This window comes from Sciurus carolinensis, chromosome 6 (assembly GCF_902686445.1).
Source record: "Sciurus carolinensis chromosome 6, mSciCar1.2, whole genome shotgun sequence".
Lineage (NCBI taxonomy): Eukaryota > Metazoa > Chordata > Mammalia > Rodentia > Sciuridae > Sciurus > Sciurus carolinensis.
This window is the reverse complement of record NC_062218.1, coordinates 80,792,768-80,816,497: the sequence shown is the minus strand read 5'-3', so window position 1 is coordinate 80,816,497 and position 23,730 is coordinate 80,792,768. Positions and strand designations below refer to the sequence as shown.

The following is a 23,730-nucleotide window of genomic DNA, read 5'->3' as shown; positions in this document are numbered from 1 at the left end:
CTTCAGCCACACCCTACCACTTCAGTTATTACTCAGGTAATCTATCAGGGGATTAATACACTGATTGGGTTAAGAATCTCACAACCCAATCATTTCTTCTCTGAACCTTCTTATATTATTGTCACATGTGAGTTTTTGTGGGACACCTCACATCCAAACCAGAACAATAGTTAATTATTTACTCTATGTGACAAATTCCAAATCTATTGTCTGAACCATAACTTTTCCATGAGTTCCAAATCCTAGTATCTAATCACTACCTTATATTCAAACTGGATAACTCATAGGCACCTGAAACCTAATATGTCTAAATTGGCACTTAACCATCTCTCTCTACAAATGTCAATATAAGGTTGTCATCCACTCAGGACTCAAACCAGAAACTTGGAGTCCTCTTTAAAATCTCTCACTTCTTTTTTGTTTTTTAATTTTTTTTTATTTTTACAGACAACATTTTGATTCATTGTACACAAATGGGGTACAACTTTTTGTTTCTCTGGTTGTACATGATATAGATTCATGCCATTCATGTGATAATACATGTACATAGGGTAATGATGTCTGTATCATTCCACCATTTTTCATACCCCTGCCCCCTCCCCCTTCTCATTTCCCTCACATAATCTAAAGTTCCCCCCATTCTTCTCTTACCTCCCACCCCTACCCCCATTATGTATCATCATCCACTTATCAGGGAAAACATTCAGCCTTTGGTTTTTTGGGATTGGCTTATTTCACTTAGCATGATATTCTCCAATTCCATCCCTTTACATGCAAATGCCATAATTTTATTATTCTTTATGGCTGAATAATATTCCTCACTTCTTTATCATATCCATTCAACTATCATATTTTACCAAAATTCTATTCTTCTACATATCACTTCTACTTTACAATAAAAGGGATATTATTAGCATTTCAGACCAATCCTACTGCTACTCCCAATCTTACTGCTGCCTTTTCTCCATTGAATCATTGGAATAGTTTCCATGGTACAGACTCTCAAATGATCTCCAATTATTCCATCTTTGGATATGCATGCTGTTGTGTAACCTCCCTTTTTTATTCTAATAAATAGCAACCAGAAAAATCATGGGATGTTACTTCCAAAAGAAGTTACTGAAAGTCATCTTACTTTCATGTTGCTTTCAGTCTCATTGGCTTGTTCTGAGAGAAGCCAGATGCTGTGTTGTGAATGAATTCTTTCTAATTGTACCCATGACTACAAACTGAGGGAAACCTCCAGTATCAGCCAACAAAGAACTGCAGCTCCCAATTCAGTAGTCCACGAGGAACCAAATCCTACCAAGAGCCACATGAATATGGAGCCTTCCCCACTTGAACCTTCAGATGTGATAGCAGATACTGATGAGATCCTGAGCCAGTGGCACCAGCTGAGCTGTGCATGGACTCCTAAACCCCAGAAGCTGTGAGATGAGTGTCTGTTGTGGGTTTGGGGTTAGTTATACAGTAATAGATTCTGAACACAGTTTCCTAACTGGTCTTCATCTGTGTATTCATTATCTTCTCCGATCAATCTCCTCACAGAAATCAAAGATTTATTTATTTATTTATATTTATTTATTTATTGCAGTGCTGGGGATTGAACCCAGGGCCTTATGCTGGACGGGCAAGCACTCTACAAACTGAACTATATCCCCAAACCCCCCCAAAATTTATTTTTAAAGTGAAAATATAATTGTGTCATTTCCTATTTCAAATTTTCTTATGACTTCCATTGCTGTTGGAATTAAGACCAAAATCCCTACTCTGGCTTTGGAAACCCCCATCTTCTAGCCCCTGATTGCTGTGAGCCTCATTTCCCACAGTTCATCCCTCATCTACCTTGCTCCAACCACATAGTCCTTTTTCCAATTTTTGGTGGCCATTGTGTCTTCCTTCCTTAAACACACTGTTCCCTGTGCCTGGAGTGTGCATCCCCTTATTCTCTATCTGGCTCAATGCTAATTGATGTCAGATGTCAACAGCTTCTGTAGGTTTCACTGAGCTATCCCAGATTCAGGGAGCCCACCCATCAATCCCATAATACTAACATGCATGGACATTATTATCACCTGTGCTGCTTGACTTTCCTGATAGCCTGAAAGCTCCCTGAGGACAGAGGACATAACTCTCTTGTTCACATCTATATTACCAGGGCTAGCTCCATGTCTGCCACATGAAAAAAGCTTTATAAGTATATTATGAAGAAAGGGAAGAAGTGAATAGAATTAATGATAAAAATATAATCCTGAACACTTCATTATAAATATGGTCATTCGTTTCAAGTCACTTAAAAAAAAAAAAAACTAGGAATCGTACTGAAAGGCATCCAATGTTTTATCTGCCAAAGGTAAGAGACAGATTATTCTCGTTAAAGCTTTTCTAACCTGTGACAGAATGCTGTATGGATTACAGATTTTAGATATTCAATGCACGTATTTATTCAATAATTCTTTCTCTCAATAAGTATTTATTAAAAGTTGTTGACAGGGACTTTCCTATTCCCTTGAATATCAAGGGAGTAACAAAGTTTCTGGCCTGAGCAACAGAGTGGATGGTGGTACCATTATTTGGGATAGGAGAGACAAGGGAGGGGCAGATTTATGGCAAATGCAAAAATACTTTTAACAAATAAAAAACATTATAAAAGCACCCTTAAACAATCATCCTTTTTATTTCTATTATTGAACCAAAATTATTATTTATCAATGTTAAGAAATTAAATTCAGAGTCCTGGAAATAATGTCACATCCAAAGACCAGACATCTAGTTGTGACTGGTTAGTTAAATATCTTTGATCAAACTCCCTCCTTTCTCTTGGCCTCACATTGTTCATTTATAAGATAAGGTCTACATGTCATATTAGTTTTCTTCTGGCTTAAAATTCTATTTGTGTGAACATTCTCAAAGGGCAGGAATCTAAATTCTACACATGTATTCATAGGATTTTGAAGAGAATGACTGAGCAGTTGCAAATACAGAGTGCCGATGTCCTGGCAATTCGACCCTAGGTATTATGCAAGAGAAAAGGAAACTAATGCTAAAAACCTGAATGTGAATGCTTATACCAGCTTTATTAGTAATCATCAAAAACTGGAAACAACTCAACTGTCCTTCAACCTGTGAATGGATAAACAGACTGTGGCACATTCACAGGGTGGAACACGAACCAGCAGTTAAAATAACAAACTATTGATATGTGAAACAAGATGGATGAGTTTCAAATGCAGGATGCTAAGTGAAGGAATCCAGACTCAAAAGGTTACACGTTGTATATTTTATTTATTTCATGTTCCAGAAAAGGCAAAACCTTAAGGACAGAGAACAAATAAATAGTTGCCAGGGGATGGGATAGGGGCAGTAGTTTTCTACAAAGGTATAGCACAAAGGAACATTTTGGGGTGATGGAACTTAACTAGATTGTGATGGTTTTATATAACTCTATTCATTTGTTAAAACTCAATGAACTGTTCACCAAAAGGGATGAATTTTACTGAATACAATGTTTTTAATAATGAAAAATAAAAATACAGTGTGTCCTGAGAGATGTTGTACTATGTACTTGCACTGAGTTAGGAATAGTAAGTGAAATGGAAGATCAAAGAGAACAATTACAATGGAGCCAGATGCTAAGGAAAAAAACCCCAATAGACCCTGAATCAATATGCAATCTCATTCACCCTGTAGTCCCTTTTCCTGGCAGATTTCATCAATAAAATGGTAAAGCCCAGGAAGTCACCCAATACATTTATTAAGCAACCATAGATTAAGGACCATACAGGTTAAGAAACTCTTTGGGAAGAAGGACATCTGTGCAAATCTGGAGATCACTGAAACTGTCAAAACCAACAGAGCCAGTGAGACTAGAACAACTCATTGTTCCATATCATCTCCCACAGCAATAGCAGGTTGATTGAATCTAAAAGGGAGATGTCAGAATTCTAAACTGGGAAAGAAAGTAATTTGCAAAAGACAAAATTGCATCTCATTTCTCTGTCCTCATGTACACAAGCACATCAGAACAGAACAGCACAGCAGAACAGAACAAGGCTGTTGAACTGAGCATCTATGTTGAAATGCTGACCCCTTGTGTCTGAAAGACATTGAATCATGGGATTCAGCTTCATCTGATTTTTTAGCAGTTTGTGTAAATGATAATGAAAGAACCAATACAGATTTCCAATGTAATTCCACCTGGAAAATTGTGCATGGCTCAGAAGATATATGTTGGTTTTACTTCCATTGACCTCAGCCTGCCTGCCACCCACTTCTTAGGTTTTAGTCACCTGTTCCATTTCTCCCAGGACAAAATATAGTCATCAAAAGCAAATTAAGTCAGCTATCAACCCCAAGCAAAAATAAATGAGAACAGAGAGAAAAAGTAGAATATGCTTAACTTCGCATTAGGTCACAGTTCAATTGTTAGAATATTTACTCAGCCTGCAACCTGATTCTCATTCATTCTAATCTGATTTTTTTTTCACGGCATAGAGCAGCTCTTTGCTTTCATGGTTCATTCATGAATTTACATCTCATACCACTTGATTGATATCTTGTTTGGACTTGGAAAGGAAATGAGATTAACATTCAAAAAAGAGAACTATTGTACATGAGGAAAATCATATTGGGAGAAATTGTCCAATCTTGCATTTGTGCATACATTTGTTTGGATTATGTGCTGTAGGAGAATAATTGTCCATTGTCTTTCCACCCTAATACTGACTTCCTTCCTAGATATATTAGTTCACCACCAGAAAGTGTCTACATGACTCCTCTTTATTGTTTTAGGGTGTTGTTCTGGCCTTAATCTTGTCCCCTGGTCTCATTCCAAAACACTTGAAATGTGGTTTTGTCTTAAAGCTACTACCCTGACAAAGGCAGAGCTACTAGTTCTATAGCTGATTCAGCAGGCCTGGGTTGAGACCTGAGAATCTACATTTCAAGGTAAACTGTAAAGTGACATTCACAAGGGTAAACTGTAAAGTGACATTCAAGTGCAGGTTTCAATCCAAGTCCTCAGTCAGTCATTAATTCATTTAATGAATATGTATTGAGCACTGGTTCCTCTAGATGCTAGGATTTATAAAAAGAAACCCCTGCCTTCTCAGAACTCACAATCCAGCTGGAAAGGATGGTAATAAACTTAGAGCAAATGTGTAGATTATATAGCACAATACAACAAGATAAGGAAGGTCAGCAGGAAGAGTTGCACTTTTTAAATACAGCATTGGATTAAAAATAAGATACTGACATTTGTAAATCAAGCAATTATTTTGGGAACCATTAGGAAAATGAATGTCAATTAAGTTGTGCTACAGTCCCTAAAATGATAATCATGTTGCTTTGAGATATTAATTTCTTCTCAGGGACTGGCAGTTTCTTCTGCTTTCAACTTCAATGTTTAGCAAATTGTAGACCATACTTGTGTGTCTCTCTAGCAAAATAAAATAGCTTTTGCTACTGCAGGGTAGTCTCCTTATGTAAAGCACCAAGTTGTTGATTTAAAAGGAAGTCAAGAGAGGGAAGGCTGTTTGGTATTAGCATCATAATTTTTAAAGCTAAAGGATATTTTAACTCTCCCCTCCACCCTACAAAAAAAAAAAATAGAAAGAACCTAATTTCAAAATATAGAACAAAGCTTTAACAGAAAACATTTCATATCATTTAAAAAAAATCAATAAATTATCCTGATTTTCTTGTCTTACCGTGAATAATTATAGAATTTATTTTGTCCAGGTGCTTGTATTGTGAAATCCACTTGACAAATTACAATCTAGATCTGAGGCCTTCAAATTATTTGCTGGCTTACCTCCAAAAGAATTTTAAAAATCTGTGTGTGTCTTATTTTTTAAATGAAGTTGAAATTTTTCATCATCATTTAAATAATTGCAAATCATGTATGGGTGTGTTGTAAATGTTACTATCTTAAAATAAAACTGTCAGAGTTCTTTTTAGAGATATGGAATTGTGGTCATTCTTCTAGTGACAAAATATTTGCTTCAAGACCAAATGTAAGATCATTGCCCTATTCCCACGCCTTTCTTCACACACAATAACTTTTTGTCTCAATACTCACAATATTATAATTTTAAGGTCATTTTAAGTGGTAATGAAATCAACTCGTACAGTGCCCAAAATGCACTTAACTCAGTGAAGCAATGATAATATGAGCAACTACAACCAGGTTAATGTGGACTCAGGGTATTAGTAGGTAGCATGGCTTCGTGACTGGAAACACATTCTGTTTTCAGAGATGTGAGAATATGGCAATTGTACAGCTTAGCATTAAGGAGACAGTGTTGGTTGACTCAATGAGAAAGAAAAACATGGATAGCTATGATAATCTATGCCAGAGAGAGGAAGAGAGATATAAATTTGGTCTTTTGATGTGTCTAGCTGCCTTTCTGTTCTAGAATTAGAAATTATCCCTTAACAAGTCTCCCAACATACCTGAAATTTGGGGCTGGCTTAAAGGAAGGCAGATAGTGCAAAGTCAGGCCACAATGGGTCTCCTAAGGACTGGAGGTTCTGAAGCTGGCTTCCCAGGTCAGCAGCATTAGTCTCATCTGGACACTTGTTTGAAATGTAGATTCTCAGGTCTCAACCCAGGCCTGCTGAATCAGAAGGTTTGGGTATGGGCTCAGTATTCAGAATCTAACAAGAGCTTGCAGATCAATTCAGTTATTCTGTTCATTGCTCTTATCCTATTTGTCCATATCTAATATCTAAATGTCCAGCAGGCTCTTCTCAGGTGTATTCAGTGGAGCTGAGGAAGGAGCCCTGTGTTCCTGATTGAGTCATAATGTTCAGGACAACACTCTTCAAGGCCATTCCAGTGGCAGTGGCAGCAATAGTTCCAACTAGCAAGAATTCCTAAGGGGAAGATAAATCCTGGAGAATGAGAACCCTGGGTTCAGCTCAGTCTCACAAGGACATTTACACTACCACACTTGTTGTCAAACTTAGGGGACTTGAGTTGGTTTTATTGAGGTATTATTTTCTAAGAGGAGGATACCTTGAGGTGGGGACAAGGTATTAATACACTACATCCCACATAATACCAGACCTTAAATTATACTACAGAGACACACACAATGGAATATTACTCAGCCATAAAGAATAAAATTATGGCATTTGGTAATTATTATTAAATTATGGTAAATGCATGAAGTTGGAAAATATCATGCTAGGTGAAAAAGGCCAAGTCCAAACAACCAAAGGTCAAATGTTTTCTCTGATAAGTGGATGACGATATACAATGAGGGGGCGTGGCGGTGGGGGAAGAGAAGAATGAAGGAACTTTGGATGCTGTAGAGGAAAATGGGGTGGGAGGGAGTGGAGCATGGAAAGATACTAGAATGAAACAGACAGTATTACCCTAGGTATATGTATGATTATATGAATGGTGTGAATCTACATTGTGTACAACCATAGAAATCAAAAGTTGTACCCCATTTGTGTACAGTGAATCAAAATGCAGTCTGTAAAAATTTTTAAAAAGTAATAAAAAAAGGTGGTATAGCATTGGCACAAAAGTAGAATTGAAGACAAGTGAAACAGAAGACACAGCAACATACACACATAAATATAGTCATCTCATGCTAGACAAAGGTGCCATAAACATACTTTGGAGAAAAGATGACCTCTTTAAAAAAGGTGCTGGAAAAACTAGAAATCTATAAGTAGTAGATTGAAATTGAACCCCTATATTTCACACTGCACAACACTCAACTCAAAGGGGATCAAGGACCTTGGCATTAGATTCAGAGACCCTGTGCATACTAGAAGGAAACGTAGGCCCAAATGTCCATCATATTGACTCCAGAACAGACTTCCTCAATAAGAGTCCTAAAGCACAAGAAGTAAAATCAAGAATCAATAAGTGGGATGGCATCAAACTAAAAAAGTTTCTTCCCAGCAAAAGAAACAATCAAGAACCTACAGGATGGGAGAAAATCTTTACCACCTGCAGCTCAGATAGAGTGGTAATCTCCAGAATATACAAAGAACTCAAAAAACTTAACACCAAAAAACAAATAACCCAATGAATAAATGGGCGAAGGAACTGAACATGCACTTCACAGAAGAAAAAATACAAATGGTCAAAAATAAATTTAAAAAAATGTTCAACATCTCTAGCAACTAGAGAAATGCAAATTAAAACTGTACTGAGATTTCATCTCACACCATCAGAATGGCAATTATTGAGAATACAAGCAACAATAAGTGTTGGCAAGGACATGAGGAAAAATGTCCACTCATATATTGCTGGTGGTACTACAAATTGGTGCAACTACTATGGAAAGCAGTATGGAGGTTCCTTAGAAAACCTGGAATGGAACCACCATTTGACCCAGTCATCCCACTCCTCAGCTTATATCCAAAGAACTTAAAATCAGTGATTTAGCCACATCAATGTTTATAGCAGCTCAATTCACAATAGCCAAGCTATGAAACCAACCTAGGTGCCCTTTGACAGTTGAATGGATAAAGAAATGTGATCTGTATGCACAATGGAATGTTACTCAGCCTTAAAGGAGAATAAAATTATGGCATTTGCAGGTAAATGGATGGAGTTTGAGAATATCATGCTAAGTGAAATAAGCCAATCCCCAAAAACCAAAGTCCAAATGTTCTCTCTGATATGTCAATTCTAACCCATAACAAGTGAGAGTAAGGAGAGGCAGTATAGAAGTTGGTTGTATTAGACAAAAGGGAATGAAAGGAAGGGAGGGCTATAGGAATAGGAAAGACAGTAGAATGAACTGGACATAATTTCCTATGCTCATATATGAATACACAACCAATGTAACTCCACATCATGTTCGACCATAAGAATGGGATCAAAATTGTAATGGGTTGTACCCCATGTATGAATAATATGTCAAAATACACCCTACTGTCACGTATATCTAAAAACAATAGCAACAACAAAAAATACCACTACATCACATTGTAAGAAACTTCTTCCTAATTCCCCCATATATCTTATGATACCTGGAGAAAGTCACCATTCAGTGTCTTTAATACACTGAGCCAAAAAAGAGCAAAACAAAGAGAAAGTCATTTAGCCTTAGTTCTTGGCAGCCTCAAATTTCTAGTTAGAACTGAATATTAATTGCTTTGTTTTGCCATTATTTCTTTTTGTGGTTATCATCTACTATGACAGAACACACTGGTTTTCCATTTGAAGTTATTATCTAACAGTTCCTTTTATATAAAGTCTATTTAAGTGAAAGATGTATCATTTGAAAGGAAAACATTCAGAAAATTATAGTAGAGGTTGTTTGAGGATGTGGTATGTAAATGGGAACCACTATATTAAGGAAGATTGTGGGTTGTTACCTAGGCATTTACACTAAAGAGACTTCAAATTCAAAAAGAAAATTGTTATTCCTAATTTAACCTTCAAACTCTCTTTCAGGAAAACATATAGATAGTACTTGGGTGTGACTTAATCTTTTATAATCACTTATCTCTTTTTTCCATATTGTCCATTGGTACATTATAATCATACATAATGATGGGATTTGTTGTTGCATGTTCATGACATGCACACAATCTAAAAATATAATTTGGCCAATATCATTCCCCAGTTTCCCCTTTCCCTCTCCTTTTCCCTTCCCCTGATCCCTTTTCTCTATATTCCTGTAATTTGCTTGAGACTACCCCCCTTTTATTTTTTCTTTTTCCTAACTTCCACAAATGAGTGAAACATACAACCTTTGCCTTTGTGACTTTGGTTTAGCTTAACATAATGCTCTCAAGTTCCATTCATTGTCCTGCAAATGACATAATTTCATTTTTCATTATGGCCAAGTAGAACTCCATTGTGTACATATACCACATTTTCTTTATCCATTCATCCATTGATAGACACCTAGATTGGTTCCATAGTTTGGCCACTGTGAATTGTGCTACTATAAACAAGGGTATGCATGTATCATTGCAGAATGCTGACTTTAATTCTTTAGGATAAATTCTAAGGAGTATAAGCACTGATCTTAAACTAAAAAACAAATGAACCAAGCAGAGAGAAATATAACAAAGATTTTTATGATAACAACTTGAAGATAAAAACTTAAATGCACAGTAAGTCATTCTTTCTAATGACAAAACAAATTTAAAAATTTCTCTCCATTACTAGTAGCAATTAAAGGCAAATAATTCTCGCTGATAATTGTGATTATTTGATATGCTCTACACAAATAATACTTCTGTATATAATCTTATAGAATTTGGATTTAAGAAAATACGTATTTAATTAGACCTGGGGACAAAAATTTTCTACTAAACTATTTCCATTACATCCACCCACTCCATCATTTTTAATGTATCTCAAGACTACTCACTGATGTTTCCCTGGGCATAAAAAGTGATGGTAGATTTGGGATATAAATTACAACCATTCAGTTATTTTCCTCTATTATTTTTTCAGTAATAAACCATAAATTTAGCATGTAGATTTATAGGTATAATGTAAGTGCATTTCTAATTTGAAAATGGTCATGGCATATACTTCCTAGAGTTTGGAGCAAGTCCTCTCTGCTTCCTGACTGTTTACTGGTTTTGGAAGACATGAAAGTTTCTTATATACCAAGCAAATGTTAATAAAAGGGGCAGTAGTTCCATCTTCCTTTGAAGGGTGATGTTTCAGTGAGGAAAGGTCATGCAACGAAGGTAGACACCTTCAAACCTCGGTAAACAGAGTGACTGGATTTTCCTGTTTCTCCTACTGAGACCAGAGTGTCACTTGAGTGAGGAAACACATCATGAATGTCACTGGATTTAGAGACTATTACGAGTCTTCAAGCTGATTCAGTCCTTATTAACAACCCCACAGTCCCAGAGATTCATAGCCAAGATCATTGAGTTACTAACTCATTACAAATGAACAGAAATAAAAGTTGAACAAACTGATGTTATTCATGACAAAGAAGAAAAACATGCTAACCAGCAGGAGGGTGTTGAGGGCAGAGGGGCCCATTGTTTTCAGAATCAAGCTTCTTCTACACAAGAACCTGAACTGAAATGGAGCTGTTGGCCGGAGGCATCTAGAGATAAATGTACACTTCTGCAGAAAATGTTCCAGATCCTGAGTAACAACAGCACAAATTAGATAATACTCTGTCCTTGTTTAATTCTGTATATAATTTGTGTTGCAAAATATAACCTTGAGGCAAATAGCAAAAACATAGCTTGGCTGTATTTCCTTCTTTCTCTTAATACTGACCAAAAAAAAAAAAAAAAAAAAATCTTCATAAGTGGTATCTTCCTGTACCCTAAAGTCTTTCTGTCTTTCCACCCCCTCCCCAGTACTGGAGATTGAACCCAGGGGTATTCTATCACTAAGCTATATCCCCAGCCCTTTTGCTTTTAATTTTAAGACAAGGTCTTGCTAAGACCAAGGCTGGCCTCAAACTTGTGATCTTCCTGCCTCAGCCTCCTGAGTCATTGGGATTAAGGGCATGTGGCACACCATAAAGTGTTTCATGTGGTAAGGTCATGTTAAATGATCATGAGTGTACCCAGTCTTTGGAGGTTGAAGGTGCCCACTCCACAGAGCTTAAGCCCTTTGTCCCTTTTCATCTACACCTTTCTCCAGCAGGACCCTGGGAAGACTTTCAGAAAGTTATGCTAGGGAGCTGCCCACACTCAATTTCCTGGTTTTCCTTGGTTCTCTGTAGTGCTGAGCCCAGCAGGTCACCTATCAGCTGTATCTGCAAATCAAACACAGCGGTGTTAGTCCTGGAAGCACTTAGTCCTCCTCCAGGGATGAGGACTGGTATGTATTGTCTGCATTTAACAAGAGTATCTTGTATTGCTTGCCTACGTACCTGTAACTTCAAATTTTATGTTAAGTGCTCTTGTAATTTAAACTTTGGGACTTTGCCCAAATATGACTGTGTTTCTCTGATAAAACAAATCCTAGTCTTTCTAAACTTTTGGGTTTTCTCCTGCTCGCTGTATGATTCACACTTAGTCACTTAACTCCCCTGCTCATTTCTCATCTATCATGTGCAGTGTTAGGACCAATATCCAGTAAATAATAATACCTTGATTTTACAAAAAGCTATCCTTCCAGGAAGACTTCCTGAGGCATGTGGGTGTGGTTCACAAACCCCAGGGAGAAAGGTTTGTTATGCATTCTGTTTTTACATTTAAGTTCTACCTTATAAATGCAGCTACAGAGTACAAGATTTTTAAATAATTTATTGGGATTGTATGTTACATTTTCTTTAAAGCATGTTTTCCAAAACCTCTGGTTGTTCTCTTCTGACACACGCTATCAAAATCAAGTTGCATGGCTAATACTTCATGGTAGCCTCTGGAAGCAGTCAACGATGTTAATAATCACCAGTACAGCCAGAGACCTGACTTTAGCAGGTATCAGGAAAGATATTTTGTTACTTTTTAACTGACATAATTTTTATTTCCAGGTCAAATGCAGGTTCTGTTCCTTTTAATGAAGTTTAGTAGTTCCCACAGCACATGCCTGACAGGCCACTAAAAACAGCCTCCACTGCCACCACACAAAAATCGAAACTGCCCAAAGAACTGGGATGGCACAGAGATCATCAGGACAGGAACACAAGCACTGGCCTTGCCAGGGTTCAAAGGTCTGAGTGAGAACTCCAGGAGCCAAGTCTGAGTCTCTAGAGTACAAACAGCCAGGCAGAAGGTCTCCCTGGAACAAAGTGTTCTGTTGTATTTCCAATAATCCTGCATCTGGGCATCTGGGCAGGAACTCCACTGCTCACAAAGCACCTCTTCTCCAGGGCTTACCTCTAGGAAGACGACAGAATAGACCCAGGGAAAAGCAGCCAGACCATCACCAAGTCACATTCCTACAGACTGAAACTGAATCTCTCTAGACTAAAGTCTCAGAGCAGTTGTTTTTGAGGGAGCGGTGATATGATCGACATTTCCTCCTCTAGACTCAGAGTCCTATTAGGCACTGAGATTTTTCCATGTCGTAGCCATGCCCAGTGAAATTTATAAGTTCTATAATATAATAAACAAGGGTTACAAAGGAAGAAGAATAATCAGTGAAGCAAAGCATGAAGAGAGCAGAAGTAAAACAGCATATGAGGGCATACAGCATTATGTCATAAAAGAAAGAACTACAAAAAAACAAGCAGAATATTACCCTCAAATATTTAAAACTGAAATTAGAAATGCACAAATGGATTTGAGATGCAAGAGTAGAATAAAAAATAGACCCTTTTTCCTTTCTTTTGTTTTTTCTTTCAGTGTTTCAGTCTAATGCTTATTAGATGATATTGAAAATTTTCTTAATGATTGTTTTATAACTATCGTTGTGCTACAATTTTCAGAAATGAAAATATGAATATTATCAGTAATGTATCCAGTCCTTTCATTTCTAATTTGAAACTTACTTTCTAGCTATGCCTCTAGCAAGGAATTCAAAACAGATGAGGCTGAGACAATAAAAAAAAGAAAAGGAAAGAATTTGTTAAAGTTTCCTTAGCTTTGGAAGCATAAGAAACAAAGTTTCAAGTAATAATTTCTTCTATGTTCTCATAATGCTCGGACTACTCTCTTGGGTATCTCTCTCTTATAATGCCCAGGGAACTTTGTAAAGTCATAGTCAAGAGAGGACTAAAATGATTGACTTGATGTCAGAAATCCAAAGATTCTAGATCTGTGACTGAGAAAATTTTTGAACTATCTAGATTGCTCTTTCTAACACAGCAGGCCAGCACTGAACTTGCCAGGGTCTTTCCTCTGAGGAGGAAGATATCAAAGACCTTATACTATACAGAAGTGAGCACAATGAACACGGTATACAGATGTGGAGACTCACATTACAGATCCACCAGCATCCCACAAGAATGAAGATGTCATCTCCAGTGGCTGTGTTTCTGGTTCTGACATATTCCTCCCAGTATAACTATGGTCATGAATGTTATCCTAATAATTTCTACCTTTCTCCACATAATGAGAGTAGTCTCAGGAGTCAGTTGACACGGAAGATGATAAAATATGTAAAATGCAATTTTACATAGTCTTATGGTTTGACTATGAAGTGTCTCTCAAAAGTTTCTGTGCTGATGCAGGAATGTTCAGAGGTGAAATGGTCTGATCATGAGAGCCATGACCTAATCAGTCCATTTTTGTTTGAATGGACTGATTGGTAACTGTAGGCAAGGAGGGCATGGCTGGAAGAGGTGGGCACTGGGGTATTCTCTGGAAGGGTGTATCTTTTCTGTAACCCTTCCCTCCATCCTACCCCACCCCATGCCTCTACTTCCTGGCTGCTATATCCTGAACAGCTTCCCTCTGCCATGCCTTTCCACAATGATGTTCTGCCTCACTATGGGCCCAGAGCAACAGTCTGCACCCCCTGCACTAAACCTCTGAAACTGTGAGCAAAACTAAACATTTTTCCTCCTCTAAGTTGTTTTTTTTTTGGGGGGGGGTGTTGGTCACAGCAATGTAACACAACTAACACACATAGGATCAATCACTATTATATAGATAAACAGAGATTGTATTTGGTTCTTAGCAAATGAAAGACTTCCATTTTCTTCTTTTGGTTGAAAATAGGAGAAGGGAAATCAGGGTAAATGGATAGGGTTTGCATCAGAGCTTAACAGCAAATAAAAATGTGTGTGTGTGTGTGTGTGTGTGTGTGTGTGTGTGAATGTGTTTGTGACTCATTTCTGCTTTCACATTGGAACAGACTCTTGGAAACCTCAGAATAAGTTTTACTTTTCTTTTAACTCAGTTTTATTTTTAGGTTTTTATGGTATCAGGTTTAAATTCATCCATTTAAGTTGCAACCACAAAATTTTGTATATACTTTTCATTTAACATTGTAGAGACAAATGTAAATTCATAACGTCTGCAAAACAGCCCTTAACTTCGTATACCATATTTACTGAATTAATGAAACTCTTCCCATCTTTCTTCCTGAATATGCTTTCTGAGTATCCTGAGCAGCTTCCCTCTGCCATGCCTTTCCACAACAATGTTCTGCCTCACTATGGGCCCAGAGCAACAGTCTGCACCCCCTGGACTAAACCTCTGAAACTGTGAGCAAATTTTGGGGTGATATTTTCCACTCCTTGATCAATAGTTGAAAGATCTAAGTCCTCAGATAACTTGAGGACCAAGACCACAACTAGTCTCTGAACTCCAGATGGAGCGCTCTTTGAGATATATCATTCGCTTCCTTCTAAAGTGCTACTTTTTTTTTCTAAAACACTACTCTTGAAGTAAATAAAAATGTATTGATCATCTTCAAAGTCAGTTTGGAACAAATAGCAGTAATGGTAAAGTTTTTATAGTAAAATCTCACGTGAGAAACTGCAGAACTCCTTGCAGTGTGGCTGGATGTGCGTCTTCCAGTGGAAGGCACTAGAGGGCAGTGCACTCTTCAGAACACCGTCCTTCTGGGTTTGGATGAACTTCTGGGAGTGAGGACCTATAATGTTAGGCATACTTATTAACAGCTTTAAATCTAACAGGACACATAAATAATACTGGCCTACTGCCCCTTTTGACAGTTGCTGAAGTGGGAATTTAGCTGTGGGCCTTTTCTTCCCTCCCTCCCCAAGCATAAAGGCACTAATATTTAACACAACAGGAACTCAATCCCCAGTACCACTACCAAAAAAAAAATTAGTAAGAGTAGAAGCAAAGAACAGAGAGAAAGCAGAATGCTGTCAGAAAATTACTGCTGCATGAATCTTGCTGAAGTTTAAATGAGTGGTGAGGAATAGAAGGAACCAAGGATTCAGCGTGAGCAAGGGACAGTCACAGAGGGTGTACATGCTGGGAAAGAGGTTACACATCTGTAAGTAGATTTAGAATAGCTTTAGCAGAGAGGGACAGAGACAGATTGACACTTTATACATATCATTCAGGTAGCTATGAGAAGTGGCCAATCTAGAAACAGGAGCCATTTAGGACCCTGCTATACTGGTCAAACAAAAGAAGGTGCATTTGAGATAGGATATTGGTGGTAGGAGTGGAGTCATTTGAGAAACACATAAGAGGGAAAACCATCAGGATCTAGTAGTCAGTTGGATGAAGGGATTGAGGAAGAGAAAAAGTCAAGGCTGACATTTCACAACTTAGGTTACTGAGTAGAAAAAAAAAGTAACACATAAATAAAGACTAGAGGAAAGTGCTACATTTGGGTTTTGAGGAATAGATTCAGAAATATCTGAGGAGTACCAAAGCAAAGATAACTAGCAGGTGATAGAATTGGTGAGTCTGAAGCTTGCAAGAACAGTCTGAGTTGGGGGATTGAATGAGAGTCATTAGCATACAGGTGGTAGTTGAAATGCTGAGAGTGGATAAATTTGCCCTAGAAGAGTATCAGTACTGAGAAGAGCAGTGGGCTTGTGGGCTGACAGCAGACACCTGGGTACCCCAGTATGTAACTGGTGGGTGCAGGAAGAGGAGCCCATGGATTAAGATGAACAGAAACAAACAAAACAGAGAGAGTAATAGTACTGCTAGGGGCAGCAGAACTCATAATGAACACTGCCAAATGCCCTAGAAATGCACAACAAGATCACGACTGGAAAATGTTCGTTGGATTTTAGAATTAGAAGAATTTAGGTGAGCTTAACAAAAACAGCAGCCAGATTGTGTGGTGGTGCAGAGTGAATGAATGGCACATAAAGTGGTTACTCTTTCAAGATGTTTGGATGAAATAAGAGATGGGACACTCTCAAGGGGACAGGATGTCAAAGGTAGATTTACATTTTTTTTTTCTTGCAGTGCTGGAGATTGAACGCAGGGCCTTGTGCTTGCAAGGCAAGCACTCTACCAATCAAGCTATATACCCAGCCCCTAGATTTACTTTTTAATGAATGAGAGGGAAACCAGTAAGTTTAGTCTGAAGGGTACCTATCCCTGTAAGAGAAAAGTTGATGTTTCAAGAGGCAGGGTGACTGGAGCCTGGTCTTGGCATACGTAACTGAAGTCAGCTTGGAACAAAAGAGGGCACCACATCTTTTAAAACTGGAGCAAGATGATGAGGGGTTATGGCTGCATCTCAGATTTCCGGTATGGGGGAGGCAAGAAAGAGAAGGACTACCCAATTGTCTCTGTAGCAGGATACCTTACTGAGATATCATTTTCGATTACTCTTATTATCATAGTCTAATATAATGGTAATCCTACTATAACATACTACAGTAGAATGGACAAGCCAGCTTTTGTGCTTGTGAGCTCCTGGTCTTAAATCTAAAAGTAAAGATAACCTTTGTGTTTCTGGACAAAAAATGAGTTGGGGGATACCAGAGTAGCAGTTCCCTCCTTGACTTTTGTTTAAAGTATTGTTTAATCAGAAACCTATAAATAGTCCCTACTATACCTACAACATGACTATATTCATACCTACCCAAGGAGACAGAGCAAGTGTTGAGGTTGAAGGAGGTGAATGACAGGACCCCAGGTGGACTTTTCTGAGACAGAGAAAGTGACCAATGGTCACAAGCTATTTAAGTGATGCAGTGCCAGGTCTTCCAAGGCATTTCCCTAAAGATGGCAGGATCTCTGATGGACTGGCATGTGAATGTGAGGGGTCCTGAGCTCCTGGTCATGAGCACCAGGCCACCTTGCCCAAGTTGCACCAGGGATGAAATAGGGATGAGTGGACTTGGGAATGGAGACTCCAGCCTTCGAATGGACATTCTAGCCTGGACAATAAACAGTTTAGCAGTGACTGTGACAAGCTGGAGAAGGGAGGTCTCTCCCCTGATTTTCTGATCTGAGTCCTCCTCTCTGGATGCCTACCAGTCCCTGGAGAGCAGAGTCTATAATAATGACTACTGAGCATTGGCACTCTGAAGAAAGAAATTTGAATTTAAAAAAATGATGAGATATGACATTTCTTGCACCTGAGTATGCTGAAGAAACTTCATCCTTAATACATGTCAATTTTCTTTCTGAGGCTCAGATGCACACCCTTCTCACATATCTTACAGACAAGTATAAATAAGGCTCAGAGAGGCTGAGTGTTGCAACTAAAACCACACAGCTCAGCAGAGCTTTAGTCTGTTCTCTCTTACTCTATGTTAGTTAAAATAGGTGCCCTTTCCAGCAGTTGCCCACCTGAGCAATCACAACCAGGTGTCCACTTCTTCCCCATCTGCTGTTGCTCCACACAGAGGCTGCCTTCACTTCAGGCCTCACCACAAAAAGCTTGGGCTGTCCAGCTGCCTCCCCACAGCTGACCTTTGGTCATAGGAGGAAGAAATCTCAGCTATGAACCATTCCCTGGCCCTACCTGACACCTGGCAGCCCCAGCCAGACCAGAAGTTTGTGCCCTGTGCAGCTAATAAGACAGCAGAAATCAAAGGACTCAGAAGACCCATGGGCTCTCCTTCCCTACCATCCACTCCACTTAAGCAAAAGGGAGTGGAGTCTTCCCAGCAGGCCAGGGGTGGACCCAGCCCCCTAGAGCACTACATCAACAGTAAAAGGCTGCTCCTTCTAGTTTCTCTAAGTCTTTTCCAAATACATAGCTTCTTATCTGACTGTTCAGAGAACAGCAGACGCTTCCCCTATTAAAGCCCCCACCAAGAACACCCTGTATGGGTCATTCTAACTCTGGCACACACTGAGTCCTGGAAATAAAGACAGAGGCAGAGGAGCCCTGAACTCTTGTCCCCTGTTAACTAGGTCACCACTTCATGCAGAGGGAGGAGGAGGGGACAAGAAACATTTGCACTTAGCTGATGGGATATTAATGGAATCAGGGAATGTCAAGAAGAGAAGCTATAAAAACACAAGGGCTTCCCCTATAAAATTGGCAGCCCAAACCCCAGAACCTTCAGGAGAGAAAGGCAAACAACAAAGAAAACAGAAATCAACACACTGAGTGATAATGGCCAAAAGCAAACCACGTGACTGGCGCTCAAGGTACAGATATTGTCCAAATCAGGATCCCAAGTCAGGTAGGGAAGGAGAGCCTGGGTGGCTGTTCACACACCTTTATAGCAAACCCTAGACCCTGTAGGGGAGGCTGTGGGCAGCTCAGCAGGTGCCTATGGAAACCCTCAGGAGCTTAAACAGTGTTAACAGTTGGAAGTGTGAGCTAAACCATTTTCTTCAAGAAAACTATCCCCCTTTGCATCTCGTTTCTAGATTTTCATGCCGTTGTTGCTCTGTCCCCAAATCTGGCACACACACTCTGCAAATTGATTTCAAGAGTACATAATCATCTTCACTTTAGCAGTTATATGTTAATTTGTATCCTCACCCACTACTGACAATAAGCAATTGTAGTTGTCTAATTTATGATTAAACAATTTGTTCAGGTCAGACACAAAAGTCCAAATTGATTTAAAGAAAACCATCCCAGTAAAATTAACCAAGACATATGCAATAGCCATCCATCTGGGAAACACCACCCAGGATACTTCCAGATAAGAAGCAAATTCAACTGCAGTCAATTCTGTCTCAATATGAGAATGAAGGAGAAATGGAAGCTTGAAACACTGTGTTATGATAAACCGAGCTCTCCTTCCCTGCGTGGATACCCTGAAGGTTTGCGGTTTGGGTTTGTGGGGGAAGGAGTGTTTTAAAATTGATCTCATGGCTAAATTTTTCTGACAGGCATCTTTTATTTTCTTACCTTACATTTGGGGGACTCTCAGGCCTCCTTTTTCCCAGTTCATTGCCAGGGTCAGTGATTAGGTGAGCTTCGAAGGGCTTCTCGTTCCTAACAGAGACCTCCTACAGAAGGACCCGCAAACCGACAGAGTGACTCTAGCACCTTCTGCCAATGACATGTTGACAATGTGACAAAAAACAAACTTTAGTCCATGAATGAGTGCATTCCCATCTTTCCTCTTCATCTCGTCATCATTTAAGTCTGAAAAAGCAAAACCAGTCAGACAAGGATTTAATCCATAGTAATCTCTACATTGAAAACCCTTCCAAATCAGTGACATTTCTGTCTACAAACCCACCAGGCAGTAACTTGACTCAGTACCAGGAAAAAGTTGAGATTCAGTAAATATTTAATGTTGTCAATGAAATCATTTCTTTAAATTTTGACCTTTGATTCAGCTAGTTTCTTGCAGAAGGTAAATAGAAGCAAGAAGAGGTAGGACTATTTTTGTCCTGGTGAGCATATAGAAACAAGAGGAATAAGCCGCAATAAAACACAAGCAGTGATCAAGCTGAAAAACAAGAATGACTTGGCAATTTGTTTAAAAGAAATGATTTTTTTTTCAATTGGTCAAGTTTATTAATGCTATTGGTGTAGTCTATGCCTGTCTGTTTGTTGCATAATTAAGAAGTGGGGGATCCCACATAATTGCCCTTCAGTCAGCTCCCACCTCCCCCTTTGGTTTGTTTTTATGGTGTTCTGCACATAAACAAGAGAACAAGAATGGGGCATATTTCCACTAGCAAGGAAAGAGAAAAGAGAAGTAAAAGTGGAGTCACTGGAACTAGGTTTGAGTCTTCCTCCAATTTAAAACCAGAAGTTTTTGTAATCTGGGGCAAACCACTTCATCTCCCCAGCCCTCAGTTTTTCAGTATAAAATAAGATCATAGAACTCTTGAGTCATGATTTCCTAGCCATGAGTCCACAGCTTCTGTAAGGGTCTTACATAAAACTTCTAAAATTGAATATAGCATGTGGAATGTGGTATATATGTGTATATATATATATATATATATATATATATATGTGCATTTTTCTGGGAAAAAGAGTTCATAATTTTTATCTGATTTGCAAGTGTCAACAATGATTATTCTAGATGACATTTAAGGTCATTTCCTGGACTTTCATTTTGTTATTTAATAGATCGAAAAATCACAGGAGGCAGTAAAGACACATGAATGTGAGTGATGGAAAATAAGTATAGAGAAAAAAAAAAAAAGTGATTTCTTTCTTTATTCTGTACCGATGCTGGGCACCCATGGGTTCTTTATCCTCTCCCAAAATCACTCCAGGCTCTACACAGCCATGAATAATGGGCCAGCTCCACAGAAGACAAGAACCCTGCATACAGAATATAGGACTTATCACCTCTGCTGTTATGAAGTCAATAAAGAATTCTTGAACTTTCACAGACTCGATTTACCAACTCCCATCACATCTTATTTCATTAACTTTGACTGAAAGGAAGATCTTTCACGACACTATCAAGGGAAGCTTGAGAATGATGGAAGCCATATGATGATTGTTAGTGGCTTCTCAAAAGCATGGCTTCAGTGCTTTCTAAAGGGACATAGTCGATAAACTGAGTAGTAACTGAAGAAGAAGGGGGAGAGAAGAAGCAATCATGAAATAATAAACTACTGACAGGATATAACATTTAAAAATCCAAAGCTGGCATATTTGTCCATCAAATGAGGACCCTCTGGAGATATCATCATGATTACTTTGTATTTACTAGGATAGAGAGGAGCAGGCACTAAACCTTCCTACTTTCTGTGGGCACAGGGTCGGGGCAAAGGGTGTCTGGGGAAAGGACCTCTCTTCTGTCCATGTCCTAAAGCCCAGCTAACTCTTCACAAATAAAGGAGAAAAGATGTCTTAGGTGAATCATATAAAATTGCTGTCTTTGTAAATTTAAAAAATGGTCAAATATCAACAATTCATATGAATCAACCTAATATACACAATACTCCCAGAGAGGACATTCTAACCATTTTGGCATTGACAAGGTGTTCCTGACTCATCGTTCTTTGGCAGAAATAATCAACACTCAGGAGGAAAAGACAAAGGATGGGTAATTCATTGCAAAATCAAGTTGGACCATTCTTTGTGATTAAAATAATATTTTAAAAAGGAAAATATTCAAATTTCAAGTTCTCTTTTAAGTCAATCCAGAAAATAAAGGTATACTTCTTATGGAATTCACTTTAACAAGTCTATGTCCAGAGCCTCATTCACACATCAATATACACTGCTGAGTAGAGGGATATTTGCAGGGTTTCTTGAGATTAATCTGATAAGAAAGGAGAAATCCTTCACTAAATGGGGAATAGCTAACCCATAGGAAATTCTTGCTAACAAAGCAAGGCACTGGGGTCTTCAGTACCACACCTGAGCTTGTTAGATCTGACAGTAACCATCATGGCTATGTTAAAAACAGGAAAATGTTAGGGGCATGAAAAGTAGACCATGACTTATTGTGCCCATGTTCCTGGGTGTTGAACTTCCTAAAAACCAGCCCTGGTTTGGCTATTTCTAGCTGCACCTCCCTAGGGAAACCGGGCAGGGGAGCCTGCATTCTAGCTGGGTCACCAGTGAATTTACAGCTTCTGTCAGCAGGAATAGGGCTCTTCTCAGTTGACATTCCAAGCAAGGCCCATCTGTTTGTTCAGCTTTTTCCTGAGGGGGCCAGGAAGGACCTACATTAATCTTGCAATAAGGTGAAATTCCTAATTTAAAAAAAAAAAAAAAAGATGAGTTTGAGTCAAAATAGTAAAGCAAGCATCATGATATTTTAAAATTCATAATTTTCATCAATTTAAACCTGCATGTATTGCTATCATTTTCTGAGAGGTTTTCCTCCACATAATGAGGTTACTTGCACACTCACCCATACACACGTGGTTCAGGGAGGACTCATAGTCTCGACTGGACTCTCAGTTATTATCAATGAATCCACAAATATTGATAATAATAATAGTACATAGTAGATTATAATAAAAGTTAGAATATTAATTGTAATAATAAATTCAAATACTGATAAAATTCTTTATCAAGAAAGAAGTCAGATATATTCTTGCCAAATAGGTTGGGAAAATAAGAATTAATAAAATTACTTTAAAGATACCAAGTACAACATAGTAAGGCTTTTAGCAATAATTCCCAAAATGCCTAATATATTTAATAACTAGTATAGGGGTAAAGAGAGGATTTCAAATGGGAGCTGGAGAAGTCCAGGGCGATTTGAGGAGCCAGAACTTTTAGGTGATGGCTTTTTGTTTTGCTTCATTTTTCCATGATTACAGAGGGAAGGGAAGTTATGTTAAGTAGGGAGTGAGGAGAAGAAACAGGACAGGGCATGTGTGGCAGTTAGTAACTATAAAGCAGCTTGGCTGGAAGTGGTGGGTCAGATCTTTTCTGACAGAAGCTAGGACCTAGCTCAAGTCTTAAGTCAGAGGTTCTGAAACACTGTTGGAGGTCATGCAACTTTTTTTCCAGCAGTGTATTAGTGAGGAAGACTGATGATGTGTTAACCTCTCACTCTAGTAAGATCATTGACATAGACTCTCCCTTGGTTTTTGCTGCTCTGAACAGAGAAGATACACAAATGTCCAGAAGTAGGAAAATCTAACAGCAAAGACTCAATTTTGTAGCTAACTCACATCCAACAAAGTGGGGTATGGAGGATGAATGGGAAAAAAGAAGGAAGGAAAAAAGGAAAGGAAGGAAGGAAGGAAGGAAGGAAGGAAGGAACGAAGAAACGAAGGAACAAAGGAAGGGAGGGAGGGAGGGAGAGACTAAATTCATGCTTCATGATTCCAACCTACAAAGAAAAATCAGAAGATAACTCCATTTAGCAGATTAAAAAATTCATCCAGGGCTTCTGAGCAATCTCTGTGGTCTGGGAGCTCAGTTTGTGGCCTTATAAAGTTGATCTAAACTTTGAGTTTTTAGCATTTTTCAGAACAGAAGTTACAAATAGCAACTGTGATCACAGGAATAAATATTTCATAGTCAATGGAAAGGTTGAGAAAAGGCCTGCAGCACAGGATAAAAGAAAATAATAA

General features: G+C 38.5%; 1 long non-coding RNA gene across 1 annotated transcript; it reads right to left on the bottom strand.

Moving 5' to 3' along the window:
- Positions 1-6,521: 6,521 nt before the first annotated feature.
- On the bottom strand, positions 6,522-19,853 carry LOC124986511 (uncharacterized). The gene is made up of 3 exons (XR_007109018.1): positions 19,625-19,853; positions 15,329-15,454; positions 6,522-6,614 (listed from the first exon to the last, which is right to left on the bottom strand). It is a non-coding gene; the product is annotated as an uncharacterized LOC124986511 (long non-coding RNA).
- Positions 19,854-23,730: the final 3,877 nt, after the last annotated feature.